The sequence below is a fragment of the Taudactylus pleione genome, unplaced genomic scaffold (genome assembly GCF_031769625.1).
Source record: "Taudactylus pleione unplaced genomic scaffold, aTauple2 ptg000192l, whole genome shotgun sequence".
NCBI lineage: Eukaryota > Metazoa > Chordata > Amphibia > Anura > Myobatrachidae > Taudactylus > Taudactylus pleione.
The window spans coordinates 2,591,571-2,606,513 of NW_028284594.1; the positions used below are offsets into that span (position 1 = coordinate 2,591,571).

General features: G+C 40.0%; 1 protein-coding gene across 7 annotated transcripts in view; it reads left to right on the top strand.

The window, feature by feature from the left end:
* Positions 1 to 14,943, top strand: part of PKIG (cAMP-dependent protein kinase inhibitor gamma) — a 175,956-nt gene that overhangs the window by 63,364 nt on the left and 97,649 nt on the right. The window contains exon 1 of one of the 7 annotated variants that reach the window (XM_088476758.1): positions 6,557 to 6,818. The exons of 5 other annotated variants lie outside the window; for them this stretch is intronic. The gene's annotated coding sequence lies outside the window, so the exon portion shown is untranslated. Of the gene's footprint in view, positions 1 to 6,556; positions 6,819 to 14,943 lie in introns of those variants that run through there. One more of the 7 variants, XM_088476754.1, reaches the window with a different exon arrangement.

A 14,943-nucleotide genomic window follows, 5' to 3' on the forward strand; every position in this document is an offset into this window, starting at 1 on the left:
ACAGGAAACTGTGCTGATATGCAACAATTTTATATCTGTGTGCGTCTTAGTCTGTATACGAAGCACAATGGAACTTGCTGCAGCGTAACACTTTGTATGTAGATTCAGAAACTCAATCGCACACAGATATGTTTCATATCAAATTAATCAGCAGAGTCTCCTGGTGCGTCCTTTTTACATTGCATTGTGACTAAGAAGCTTTTTCATCATAAAATTAAACGCAGGAAAAGACGCCGGACGCTAGCAGAGTAGCACGGGACATGGTGTGCCAAGTGGAGCTGTTTAGCGAGACTGCAGCAATGATGTACTGTAGCATGAATCAGGTGCAAGTTTCGATGGTGTGATCTGTTTTTAAAATATAAAGATGCACCAAGCGGTATTGTTTCATCTAAAGGAGCTCAAAATGGATGTCTCAGTTGCACATTAAGTCGCCCGCTTATACACCAGGGGAATGGCTGATACTGCGCGACTACAGCAAAAGATGCTAAGTTAGGTCTTTATAAAGAAATGCGGTCCTGAAATGTTCATTGCCTCAGTAGATCCAAACCAGAAGAGCACACAGTAAATATAAGAACGTGTATTAGTGACTATAAATAGAGGCTTAAGCAGATCTGCTCTTTAAAGAAGCTCTGTTGATCCACACAGTAAAGTGAAATCCACAGGGTAACACTGCCAAATGATTTCAAGATCTAATGTCACAAATAACTGCAGAGAAGAAATTAGAATTGTACTTATAGTATTACTCTAATATTATGTTATGCTAGAGTAATGCTATATTCTAAAAATAGAGGGCCTAATTCAGACCTGCTCGCGAGCGCTGAACGCTCGCAAGCGGGTCGATGGTGCCTTAGTGCACATACGCACGACGGAAGCTCTGATAGAGCCAAAAGCACTCCTGGGCTTGCGGCAGCGAGACCCTACCACAGGGTCTCGTTGCAAGCCCGATGGTCGCGATGGTCTTGACCATCGCGACCATCTTTTTGGCCGTTCGCATAAGCTGTGGGTGGTCACCCACAACTTTGCGAGCGGCCATGAGGCTGCTCCAATTTTAGATAGGAGGGCCCTGATTCAGAGTGAGCGCTCTGGTCAGAGCGTCCGGCTCTGAATCAGGCCCAGAATCCCTTAAATAGTGATCAGCATACACAAACCACGGGTGGACATTTTGATGAATCTACAATGGCATGTAACCAACACTTGTTCATGCGCAGTGGACAGAAATAGTATGTGCATAAGCAAATGAGCTCTTCTACAGACCATTGGGAGCCTGCCATCCGAAGTGTTTCCCGCTCAATGCGTTTATCAAGCTCCTTGCACACCAGCCCTTGGTGCACACTACACATGAAAATTCAAAGCAGAATCTTATGGTGGCCTAGTTCTTCACAAGCTCTAGGGACAACCCCATGGTGATCAGACATATTGCATTGTGCCACAGCCTCGCCTCTAGCATGGGGTGATTATGCCCATAGAGTGGTGCAATCTCTTGCCCCCTTTTGGAGACACTCTGCCTGTTCCTATTAAAATAAAAAAAGAGGCAACCTCCTACACATATAATCTAGGGTATATATAAGATTTTATTACATAACATGTTTACTGGTGACCCTCTTTTTGTAAAGGCCTGGGATAGAGATTTCATTAAAAAGATATACATATCAATTGGGACAGAGTGTTTCTAGTCACTAATGCGTGTTCCAACAGTTTAGAGGTTTTGGAAACGCAATATAAGGTCATGACACGATGTTATCGTTGCCCGGTCATACTCCACAAATGCTATCCCACGGTATCCCCTATCTGTTGGAGGTGTCTTGGGGAAACGGGTACGATGATGCACATCTGGTGGGATTGTCCACTAATTATCCCCTTCTGGGGTAAAATAATAGCCTTGGCTTCGGAGATCTTAGGCTTCACTGTACCATCTGGTTCGGATTTTTGGTTACTCTCACATACATCTGACCCGATCTCTCTTTATAAAAAGTCCCTCCTTAGTCATATTAATAATGTGGCAAGGGCTGTACTCCCAGTTCATTGGCGCTCCCGGACTCCTCCTACAGTCTGGGAATGGTGTCAACGTCGTGAATTTTATATGACAATGGATGATGTTCTCTATTCAGCCCCTGAGAAACACTCTGAGTTTACTGCTATTTGGTCCAATTGGATTGATTTTAAATCCTCTGCCTCATATGCAGCCCTCATTCCACATTCTTAATTATGGGGAAAAAAAAATAAAAAAAAATTTTGGGGTCTTATTTCGGATATCGGTGCATTCAGGGTCTATCTGCGACCCCTCCCCTTTCCCCCCCTTGTCTTATTCTCTCTCTGTTATTCCACCCTTTTATTTTTATTTTATGTATTTTATTTTATGTATTTTTCTTTTTTTTTTTTTTTTTTAAACAGATGTCTGTAAGTAAGGTTATGTCTGTATATGTATGTTAATGTCTAAATATATATAAATGCATATATTTTTATTTTATCTCTTTTTTCTGAATATTTTGATATTTTTCTATATTATATAGTAGAATGTTATGTATTGATTTTCTGTTACAAAAATGTGTTTTTGTTCTGAAAATAAAGAATTTATAAAAAAAAAAATAAGAAAAGAACCAATACAGATTGAGTCTCCCATATCCAAAATGCTTGGGACCAGGGGTATTTTGGATAACGGAATATTCCGTATTTTGGAATATTTGCATATAATAATTATCTTGGGAATGGGACCTAAATATACACACAGAATGCATTTATGTGTTATATACACCTTATACACACAGCAGGTCATTTTATACACTATTTTCAATATTTTTGTGGCTCAAGCAAAGTTTGTGTATATACATGAAATTCATTTATGTTTCATATACACCTTATACACACAGCCTGAAGGTAATTTTATACAATATTTGTGCCTTAGACAAAGTTTGTGTACATTGAACTATCAAAAATCAAAGATTTCATTATCTCAGTAATGCCAAAATAATTCCGTATTTCGGAATATTTGGATATGGGAGACTCAACCTGTATTACTACAAAATATCATCCATGTCTACAGTCTGCATGCTTCCTATGTATGCACAGCAGTGTGATTATTAACTCCTTGCTTCCTAAAGCTACATTTATTTGTATATATCATGTTTGGCCAGTGTAGCGAAAAGTCTGTTTTTCTCCCAAGGGAACTCTCCCAGCTGTCATATGCTGCTCACTTGCTTCCTCTTGGTAGCGACTATGCAAAGCCAGTGGATTATCTGACTCATGTCACTGCATCAGATACACATAATAGAGTTGAGCTCCATTTATTTAAAGAGGCATGAAAATGAATATCCTTCCTGTGTCAAGAGAGCATTGCAATTGTATCTACGACCAATCCTGGTATAGCGCAGAATTTGTGTAACATACACCATACATTCCCATTGTCAAACCACATTGGTATCATGTAAAATAACAAATATGGGTTTTGTTTAGCTGAGTGCGAGGGTTTTAACGCAGTGCATATAGCAACCAAACTGTCATCAACTTCCATTGCATACTTTAGTAATTGTGGCTGTGTTTCTGTTGATTACAGCACATTATTTTTTTTTATTTTATTTTTTTTTATATAAAACTTGCGTTAACAGGAGATTGTGGTTTGTGCTCTTGGCTTGAAGCACAGTAGAGCATAAGGTGATAAATAACAGACTGTAGATTTTCTACTGCGACCGTAAGGCCTATTTCACACCTGCCGGTTTTGCCCGGCAGGAAATAAAGCGGCTAGAAGCCGGCTGTTTTATTTTATTTTTATTTCAGGCACGAAGTGCCTTTCACTTGCAGCGGCTTTGAGCCGTTTTTAATGGTTTTTTTTTTTTTTTAACTTCATCTACTGGGCATACGCAGCAGCAGTAGTACACGCCGGATGGTGTGTGTGAAAGGAAACATTGTTTCCTATTTTCCACTGGCTTGCAGGTACGGCACGGCAGCCATCCTTCTCAGTGGATATTCCCGGCTGTAACACGGCGACCAGGGGCATTTCTAGAGAAGAGGGGGCCCGTGTGCAGTCTCCGACATGGGCCCCCTCCTCTCTGGCCGGCAGCGCACTGAGTTGTGCGCGGCCAGCTCCGGAGTTATAGACTCTGGGCACTAGAGTGTGCCCAGAGTCTATAATGTATGCACAGGTCACCGGGGAAATGGCTGCGGCTGCCATTTTCCCTGTACTGCGCATGCGCAAAAGACGGGAAAATGTCCACCGTGGCCATTTTACAGCGCTGGACCCCCACGCCGACGTGGTACTCCTTATAGATAAGTAATATTATGGGAGCAGGGTGTGCGGTGCGGGGCCACCCTGGACCCAGGGGCCCGTGTTCCTCGCACACCCTGCACCCATTATAGATATGCCGTTGACGGCAACTGTGCCATGCCCGTGCCGAGTGAAAGGACCCACCAGATTCCTTGTTTAATTAAATTATACACCCGGCAAAAAAAAGTCTGTTTTTTTGCTGACCGGCCAAAACCGGCAGGTGTGAAATAGCTCTAATATTTTCAGAGTTATGTGACATTATGTGTATGTAGTATATTTTTGTTTTGTTATGTAAAGTTTATAAATAAAAATCAGAAAGTAGCTCGTAGTCACTATTCTTCCTGCAGCTGCAGAGGATTAGTCATCTTTTTATCCTAGTAGAATGCCTAGGGAATCCGTCTTTGACTGCAATACCACTAACATTAAGGGATGGCTGAAAGGGGGCGATTCAATTCAGTGCAATTTGAATAGTGCCTGGAATGAATGCCTGGCGCTATTCAACATCGCATTGAATTGAATTGCGCCGGGAATGAGTTTCCGGAGCTATTCAATTGTCCCCATCGCACCCTGCACTTAAGTCGGGAGATGCAGGTTACTGCGGCTTAAGATGGGTGTTTTACTCGCGGTAATCTGCATTTTTCCGACTTAAATGCTGGGCGCGATGCTGTCAGCACATGTGCTAAGCCCGAAAACAGCACTGGGGCACTAGTTTAGTTAGATTTCTGTTGGCACCTCAGAAGGGTGTGAGCAGAAATCCTGTAGTCAAGGTTAACAGCGCGGTTGATTGAATAGAACTCATTCCCGCCATGCTATTCAACATTGCGCTGAATTAAATCGCTCCCTTTAGTTGGATATACAATATATTGTGCGGATCGCATAATGTGTACCCCTGTTTTCGCATGGCCATGAGTAGTTCATCGTATCGTGCCATCTGCTGTGAAGCTGTTTGTCATGATATATTTGTGTGTGTCACACTCACAATGTTTTTTCCAAAGAAATTGGGAGATCTTTCTTAAGGTGCATACACATGTAAAGATTTTCTGTCCAACCATCCAACTAGTTGATTGGTTTGAATGAAAACCTGGTAAGGGATGAAAGCAAATGACAATCAGCAATTTGCTCCCAAACGCCAGAAAATTGACAAAAACTGTTGTTTGAACAAATTGTTTAGATCAAACATTTAACAAACTTGTCTGACGTCCATTTTCATCTGTTTTTTTGGCATTTAGGAGCAAATTGCTGATCATCATTTGCTCCCATTCTGTACGTTACCAGATTTTCATTCCAACCAATCAACTAGTTGGATGGTTGGACCCAGCCTTAGGGATTATTTCTATACTGTATTTTAAAGCAACATTTCAAAATTGGCAAAGGTTTGCCTTGGTTTTTAAAAGTGCTTGTATTTATTGATGATTTTTTTTTTAATTAAAATACTGATTTATGTGTATTAAACATGCTATATAGGTAATTGTACACCCAAACAAAGTGCTAATGTCCATGACAAAAGTGCATAATAGCAGGCACAGATGCATCTTACTAATTAGAATTGTATACATCTTGTTTGAAATGACAACTTTTAATGATTTGCCCCTTCTGTTGTGGCCTGATTTGCTGTAAATAATCACAGAAATAGGGGATCAGTTGTACTGTATTTCATGCTTTTGTGTATATAGCTCCAACATATTCTGCAACGCTGTAGATTGAGTACTCTCCTGGCTCCAACAAAACTCACTCCAACTTCACGTTCAAGCACTCCCACAAAGTCTTATAGCGGTTACTTCTGCTCATATTTACCAACATGTCCCATAACCATCCAGTCAATTTTAGATTATTACCAGACTTGTTTTTTTGTGACCCACACAATGACATTTCAGGACAATTTTCTGCAGTGTTCTGATATAACATAACAATGTGTGTGGCCAGACTAGGCTTCACAACATAGGGGTAAATTTACTAAAGTGAGAGTTTTTAGAAGGGAGTTTCAAAAGTGATGTTGCCCATAGCAACCAGATTCTACTTCACATTTAACTAGCACCTTCTAGAAGATAATAGCTAGAATCTGATTGGTTGCTATGGGCAACATCACTTTTAAAACTCACTTCTAAAAACTCTCACTTTAGTAATAATTCCCAGAAGTGGCTGTCTGTCCATATACTGTTGTATTGTATGTACAGTACTTGCAGTCAGTAAGTGCTGTGTAAGATATTAGACCATCCCCATATGGTTTGTATTGTACAGACCATAACAGGAGGTTTCATATGATCCACAAATCAGTGAAAAGCACACAGGAGGAAATGTGGCTGCGAGCTGAGGTGACAATGCAAAGCTAAAGAAAGCAAATAGTATACGGAGAAGAAATCTTTTGTGCACGATGGAGGCTGAGTAAGTGGATGGGTGACATCATAACCCTAGTATTGGATTACAGCAGACACAGGAAACACCCACTGCAGCCCAGTATCCAGAATTGTGGGGCTGTCGCTGACAGCCTGGAACGCCAGCAGCACCCTTGGCCTGTCTCTCACTTATTCATCCAAGTTGCCTTCTGGAGACCCAGCTCTCTGTAAGTACACTGATCAGCCAGGGAGAGTTCTGTGCCCTTCTCTAGGTGTCGGGGCTTACTCGCTACTTAATATGATACATTGTATGCCTCCCTTGGGCTAAGGAGTACATAACATTCTCTGTAACCTATATTTAAGATTTGTCTTTAGACCCTTTAATGCAGACGTGGACAACATGTGGCTCTCCTGTTGTTGTGGAACTACAAGTCCCAGATTCTGACTGGCAGAATTTGCTGGCCGTTATAGATCAACAACTGCTGTAGAGCCACATGTTGCCTGACTGTGCTTTCAGTAGATTGAAGTGTTTTTACTCCTTGTAATGAAACAAAGTAGGAAAACTTGATGTTTTGCCCTATGTCTGTTCTTTTCAGGGGCCAGTACATACATGTATATATTTACACACATACATGTGTGTGTTTGTGTGTAAGTGGTGGTCATCAAGTGTCCATTGTACCCAGTAGTCACACATGGTATCAGGGCTGCTGGTTTAGGATCACTTTTAGGGGCTTCTCTGACCTTGAGGAGTTAATTGCTCATTTCCCATCTGCATTTCATTGTTCTGTAACCTGTTGCCTGCCAGATGCACCATCGCCTTAGTACTAGTTCCCCATGTGTGATTATAATGCACAGTTACTTACCGGTGCCTGCATACAGTAGCATAATGAAGAGTGGGACAATGCTACATAGTGGTGTGTTCATCACATAGGTAAACTAGACACATGCCAGGGGAAATTAACAAATCACCTCATTTACAATCAATCTAATGGTAGAGGGGGACATAGATGAAGGGGCAAAAGCATATAGGGTCCACATTCAAAAAATTGCTATATTTATGCACAATGCATGGGACATCGTGACTAATAGTGCACTTTTTATTGTTTTTGCTTATATACTTGTGCCATATAAATAATGTATAATTCTAATATAAAAAAGGCCATTGTAATATAGCACTACAATAGCACTTTCTAGGGAGAAAACTAGAGCTTCAAGGCCTCATAGCAAAATGTTCAGTTACTTCTCTCAACTCTACTACAGTAGCGCCAAACAGCCCCTTCTGGCGCGCCTTGGGCAATGAGACTCTGCTAGCGCCGGACGTCTTTTATTTTTTTTCCCCGAAATTTGCGACTAGGAAGCGACAGGAGGCTGTGCTGATAAATTTGACAAGCGACACTTGTATATCAGTGTGCGACTGAGTCTTTGAATTGGCATAGGAAGTGCTATGATGCAGTGGCCACAGCTTTTTTTTGCGCCAGGTTCCATTTGCAGACTCTGTTGCGCACAGATATACTAGTGTCACATATCAAATTAATCTGCACAGTCTCCTGGTGCGTCCTAGTCGTATATACGTACTTTACACATCATTATAGTTTAAAGTCATTACATGGTGATGATATGGAATGACAGCACAGCGCAACAGACGAGAAAACAAGACAAATCTGTCTAGTATGCCATTGATTTGGCCTCTTGTGGGCAGAAGGGCTCATGGCAGGCAAAATAACACTATATTCTTGGTGATTTTTAGAAAAGTCGAACGAGATGCTTTATTTATGAAATGCAGAACTTTGACAATCATGCTTTGTAGTGATTCCACATGTGGCCTTGAAAATTCTGCATATATATATATATATATATATATATATATATAAATAATACCTTGAAGGTTCCGGGAAGTTGGTAAAAATAGTGACCTCTCTTCTTAAACATAGGTGACCAATAATTGTTAACCCTTGTGGCTGAACTGCAGTAGGTAACTTCCATTGGCCGAGTGTTTTTAATTTCCAGAGACGATCTACACAAATGAGTTGTGTAATGTTGCAAATATGACCACAAAGGTGTCACTTCAATTAGCCGTGAGTCGGCTTTGCAGCATAAGTTACGGTAGCCCCCGACTCTTAGGGCGGAATTCAATTGATTACACGGTCCGGATCTCCCGTCTAAAGTGACAGGAGATCGCGGGCCGCTATTCAATTGCCGCCATTCTTCACGCTGATCGCGCCCATAGAGGTCAGGTTTAGCCGCGTAAAGCAGCTAAACCCGACCAAAGTGCTGGGTGCGATCGCGAAAAGTGATGTTTGGGCGCCCAAACATGTCACTTTTCGCACATCTCAGCTCTCATCCCCCTGGGGCTGCGAGCTGAAATGTAGCGCTTGGCAGCTGATCGCGCCCGACAGGAGCAAGAATAGAATAGCTCCGTCGGGCGCGATAGGGGCTGGAATGAATTGAATTCCGCCCTTAGATTTTTGTTCGCAGACCCAAACTCCCGTGCTATTGCCGGCATTTCCATGCATTACAATGGCGTCGCCCCGCTCACCCTTAATTGAATTGACCCCAAGGTTTTAGAGTTTTGTTTTGATTGAGCATAAATATTTAACATGTGGCGCTGAAATTCACTCGCCTTATCTAGAGACACTTATTTACCAGTGATATTCAAACTAATATAATAAGTAAGCATTATTTTATGCACATAAAAAAAATCTAAATAAAGAACGATGTAAATTTCAATAAAATAATTTTGTTAAGTTGTATGAATATATAAGGCTGGCCACTTACGGAAAATAGATAACTTAAAGGATAACTGTCCAAATCCTACAGTCACACAATCAACTGCTTTGACCGCTCTCCAATGCCTCCAATTTATTTTCAACTTATTGCCTTTTATATTCAACATGTTTGTGTTGAAAATGTGGCTATAACTGTCTGAACCTACAACCCACGTCACGGTGTCAGCACCCTAGCTACAGCAATGGACGTATCCTTGTAGCTTTGCATATTGCCTCTGAACACCTGGTCTATGAGTCAAATGGTATCAAATGCACTAGATATAGCAAAACACTTTTTGACTGAGTGAATGTAGATAAACTGCATCCTAAAAATGAATATTTACAAGTTTTCAGTTTATGTAAGCAAAACTTTGTCGATATGATAACTGTAGTAGTGGCTATGATAGAACAACATACATGTTTCTTTGTTGGAGTTACCATTCACACACTAAATTGCTTTTTTTTTTTTTTTTTTTTTTTTTAAATGTTTGCTCTCATACCACATGGAATTTTTTTTTTAATTACCGCCAGAATAAAATGTCTATATTTCTAACTTTTAGATGGTGTCCAGGGAAAAGTCTTGCACTTTTGTAATTTATTTTCAAACCTTCCCTGACTGCAGGCATTGGTGGGGTATCTCCTGAAACATACAGGTCCAGCGTATGGTACCGTTGTGGTTCTACTAGTGGAGAGAGGTGGTGTTAGTGGAGAAATTCAATTAGCTATATAATAATTGAATCTTCCTATGCATACACAGCCATATAATCATTTATAAGTAATCATAAAAGAAGTTCTGGATTTTCTTGGTGGACCACATTTATAAATGATCTTCTAGTCCTTATTACATTGTTTTTAATTGTTCATGAGAGATCATTCTAGTGAATAGTGAATTATATATATAATCTATATGATCAAGTTAAAGAATACAGTATTTCCACCTTTTATTGTGGAAGTTTTGTGCAAAAGCTAGTAACTCATAACAACATATATTGTTCAAACAGCCACTGTCAGCAGAAGTTACCAGTCAGTTTCACATCCATAATAACACTTAATCTTTAGAATAAATAAAGTTTTGGGATATTGCCACAGGAATATCCAGGAAATGGCCTTCTGACTCCCACGTCCCTTCAACCTTGATGTGTCATCAGCTGTGTAATCAGACTTCTATGCTGTATTCAGCTTCACTTGCAGACTGGTCCATCATACACATCATGATGACAGGTGGCTTTACTCGGGACAATGGCAAACCTTAAATCCGCAATAAAGATATGTATAATTGTGTTACAGCAATCATATAGTCACACTATAGGCTCATATTTTTGTTTTGATCCATCATCCAAACGTGCAGATTATATGATTTATTGCGTAGTGACATCATAAACTACTGTACACTAAGTCGCACAGTTCTTAGCATTTCCCTCTAATTTGCAGATGCTTTTTTGCTTTGCTTCCAACTCAGCCTGAAAGTAAGTCACTTTGCACTTGGAACAAACCAGGTTGTCCTGCAAGGGGTGCTTTTTTTGTTTTGTTTGGTTGCGCGTAGGGGTAGCTAAATACTGGCTGCTTTTGTATGTAGCACACACATGCTGGACAGCTTTATTTTTACACTGCTTTGCCAAGGTACAAAGTTTCTTGCTTTCTTTTGCTTTGCTCCCAATTCTGAATCTGTCCATTTGTTCTTCTGGGCATTGGCTGCTAAAAGATGTGCTCTGTGGTGATATGCCCGGATATGAGATCCAGCAATAATACTCAGCAAAAGAATTAATAATTATGCTTCGCAAGTTGTAGCTTCCCTGGTAATATTCCGAACATGTAATATGTAATACCCCTGTGATGATAATTCCCAGTGAGAAATATTAAGCCAGTAATAATGGTGAACATGTAATGAGCCACTAATATTACACCAGCAAGATGTTACATGCCAGTGTTAATGCACATTAGGATGTAATATGCCAGTACTGATTGCACTAGAATGTAATACTGCACCAGAAATATAACATACTAGTGATAATGCCCAGAAAGATGTGACACGCACATTAGTGTTGCCTATTATGATGTAATATGCCAATGGTAAGATGTGATATGCCATAATAATGTTCTGTAAGATGCAATATCCCTGTGATAATACCCAGCAAGATGCGATATACACATTAATATTGCTTATTATGATGTCATATGCCAGTGGTAAGATATGACATAGTACTGAATATCCCAGTGATAATGTCCAAAAAAAATAACCCTAGTATTATTAGCCTACTAGCATATTACATCCCAATGGCTATTACTAATCATTCCCAGTTAAATATATGAAAGTTGTTTGGGTTTTTTTTTGGCAATAATAATGCCTATGTGAAACGTAATCTATAGGATCTAAATAATATCCACTATTATCTTGCCAAACATTATGCCCAGTAGCATCATACCCTGCTGAACTCTTTGCCACCACTACTTCATTCTATGCCCTGCATGCAGCAGCGATACTTACTGCTCTATGTTCCACGTAACATGGCATTGTTGTGCTCTTTGCCAGCTTCTACTGACTCCTATGTTAGAACGTGCTTATAACTTGCTGGAATCCCCATGCATTTGCTGTGGCTATTAATGCTCTGCAGCAAAGCCACGGGAGTTTTAACTGGCTTGTACTCTTGGTGATGATGCTTCTCTAAATGTGAGAACAGCAGTCTAGAGGCAAATATACCCTGCTTCTATGCCAGTCTATGGGGTCTCTTTACTAAGCAGTGTTAGATGACAGAGTGAAAAGTGATAAGAAAGTGATAAGGTGCCAGCCAATCAGCTCCCAACTGTCATTTTTCAAACACAGCCTGTGAGATGGCAGTTGGGAGCTGATTGGCTTGCACCTTATCCCTTTCTTATCATTTTTCACTCTGTCTCCTAACACTGCTTAGTAAATAGACCCCTATATCCGTTGCTTAGAGATAGTGGAGGCGGCCATTTTGTGGGCAGAACCAATAGCTTATCATTTCACTAAAAATGAACATCACAGCATAAATTACTTGGCTGAGTTTTGGTCTACCCACAAAATGGCTACGTCCTCTGGGTTAAGGTATTTCCATACTAGTTATGTCATCGTTTTGCTCTTTGCATTGGATACAAATGTATTTACACACCTGCTTGGTGTCATATTTAAGGAGAGCAAAAATATCTACTTTGCTTGCTGAAACATGGCTGAAAAGCACACAAGGAAACCAGAAATCTAAAGCAGTGTAGTCCGTAAAAGACACAGACTGGAGGTAATCTACAAAAAACAATAAAATCATCTGAAGGAGGAAAAAATTATGGAATAGATATATAAAACTTCTGCAAATAAAATTCTTATGTTTTATGAAGACTAACATGCAGCAGATAAGGGTTAAGTTAGATTGTATCCACGCATCCTGTGTTCAGGATAAAACATCATTAGATACTATATTTATATGTGAGGCAGCTCTTATTCTATATAACTCATCTGCAGACCTGTTCTTTTCATTAAGTGTGTCACAGATACACCACCTGTAAATTGGATGTGACATAACCTATTCACTATTATCTTTCACAGCGCCAGAGATATTCTGTTTTCCAAATTTCTAGTCTGGGGCATTGTTGGGAGAAACTTATTCTCTTCCGGCTGTGGAAAAGGGTTTCCCATTGGTGCTGTCCATAATCTCTATTCCTCTTGACTTTGTACATCAGCCCTCCTCAAAGTCCAGTGAATGGGTGCGCAGGAAGCAGTGGCAATAATTACATCACCCACTCATGGTATTGTTGTGCTTCAGTTGGTGGTGCAATAACATGAGTTTTAAAGAAATAGCTGTTGCCTTATGGAAGCAGCCATTTTGATATTTGGACATGAAGTACCTCATTGATGTCACTGACTTCTAGTTAATTGACAGACTACATTATCATGAATAGTAGTTTCACCAACAAAATGGCTTCCTCCAAGTGACTGAGGTTTTTAGTATAGCCAGTATTTGATTGTTACTTCACATTTACTAGTCCAACAAAAAATAACACATAGCCATGGTTATTTTGGTCACTGCTTGTTGGCCAGTAAACAAGAACCATATCTTTTTTCACTGGCGCCAGTGGGAATTTTATTCCCATTCAGATAAAGCTAAGAATACAATCTGCTTATCTAATATTACAAGTGGCAAAGCCATTCCAAAACAAGAACATGTGTTTTTCAAGCAGCAATGACAACTGTGACAAACATTAATAATAAACAATGTAATAATAAAGTGGGCTACTTTTTAATAACAGTGCGTCTAGGCCCCAGTTTGTTTATACTACACTTAAATTAATAAAACCTAGCTAAGATTAGAACTACAAAGTGTATTTAATAATATGGAAGAAATCAACTAAGTGGAGTAAAAATAATAATAAAAAATTTGTATTTAATTTACATTGGCTTTACATAGTTAAGACTATTATTCTAATATCCTGTAGTTTACCCTGAAAATTAATATGTGCGCCGTTTACAGTAGTTCAAGCTGTGTCTTGATGCCACTGCAAATTGTATTACATCCGTATCTGTATAGATTGCAAATATTATACATTTATAACGGTATCTGTATACAATTCAAATGTGATTAATGTAATAGTTTTAGAGTGCAGAATTAAAAATAAGTTACTGTTTAATTTACATTCTGGGCGGCATTCAATTGTTTTCTCGCGCTGATCTCCCATCTAAAGTGACAGGAGATCGCGGGGCGAGATTCAATTGATTAGAAGATCGCACCCAATGAGGTCAGATTTAGCCAAGTAAAACTACTACACTGGACCAAAGTGCTGAGCACGATCGCGAAAAGTGCCGTTTGGGCGCCCAAAGGTAACTTCGCGCATCTCAGCTCGCACCCCGCTGGGGTGTGTGAGCTGAAATTCCAGTGCCGGCAGCTGGTCGCGCCCAACAAAAGCAACAATAGAATAGCTCCGTCGGGTGCGTAGGTGGCTGCAAAAAATTGAATTCCGCTCTAAGTCTTTATGCCAGTATTATAGCGTTCCCGCTAGGCTGTTTTAGCGGGGCGCGGCGCCCTGCCCTCCTTCTGGAGGGCAAAAAGCACTCTGCCCTCCAGGAGGAGGGCAAAAAGCGCCCTGCCCTCACAGCCTGCGGGAGCCGTTCTCACCCGCGGGACGAGTAACTGTCCACTTTTTAACTATCAGCTGATTTTTTTTTAGAGATGATACATTGTTATTTAACCATGGTTACATTTTGAAACATTATATCTGTTACTCTGTGTATGTCTATTTGTTTCATATTTGTCTCCTAATATTCTACACGTGTAGATTTCTATATTTCCATTATTATCTATTCATTTTCTGTTTTATTATATGTGTTTTTTATTGATATTATAATACCTTGATATTCCATATGGAATCATTTATTAAACAGTGATTAATTATACCCCGGCAGCGCAATTCCTATATGTTTTTTTCTGGTTTATCTTTATTTGGTACCCTCACATTAGGTTCTTTCAAGGCTTGCAGCGCTGAGGTCATACATATCACGTGTGTCTATTACAATCTGGACTTCTTTTGAAAGTGTCCTGTGTCCTATCTTTGTGTGTTTCCTCCACCTAACCCCAATACTTAC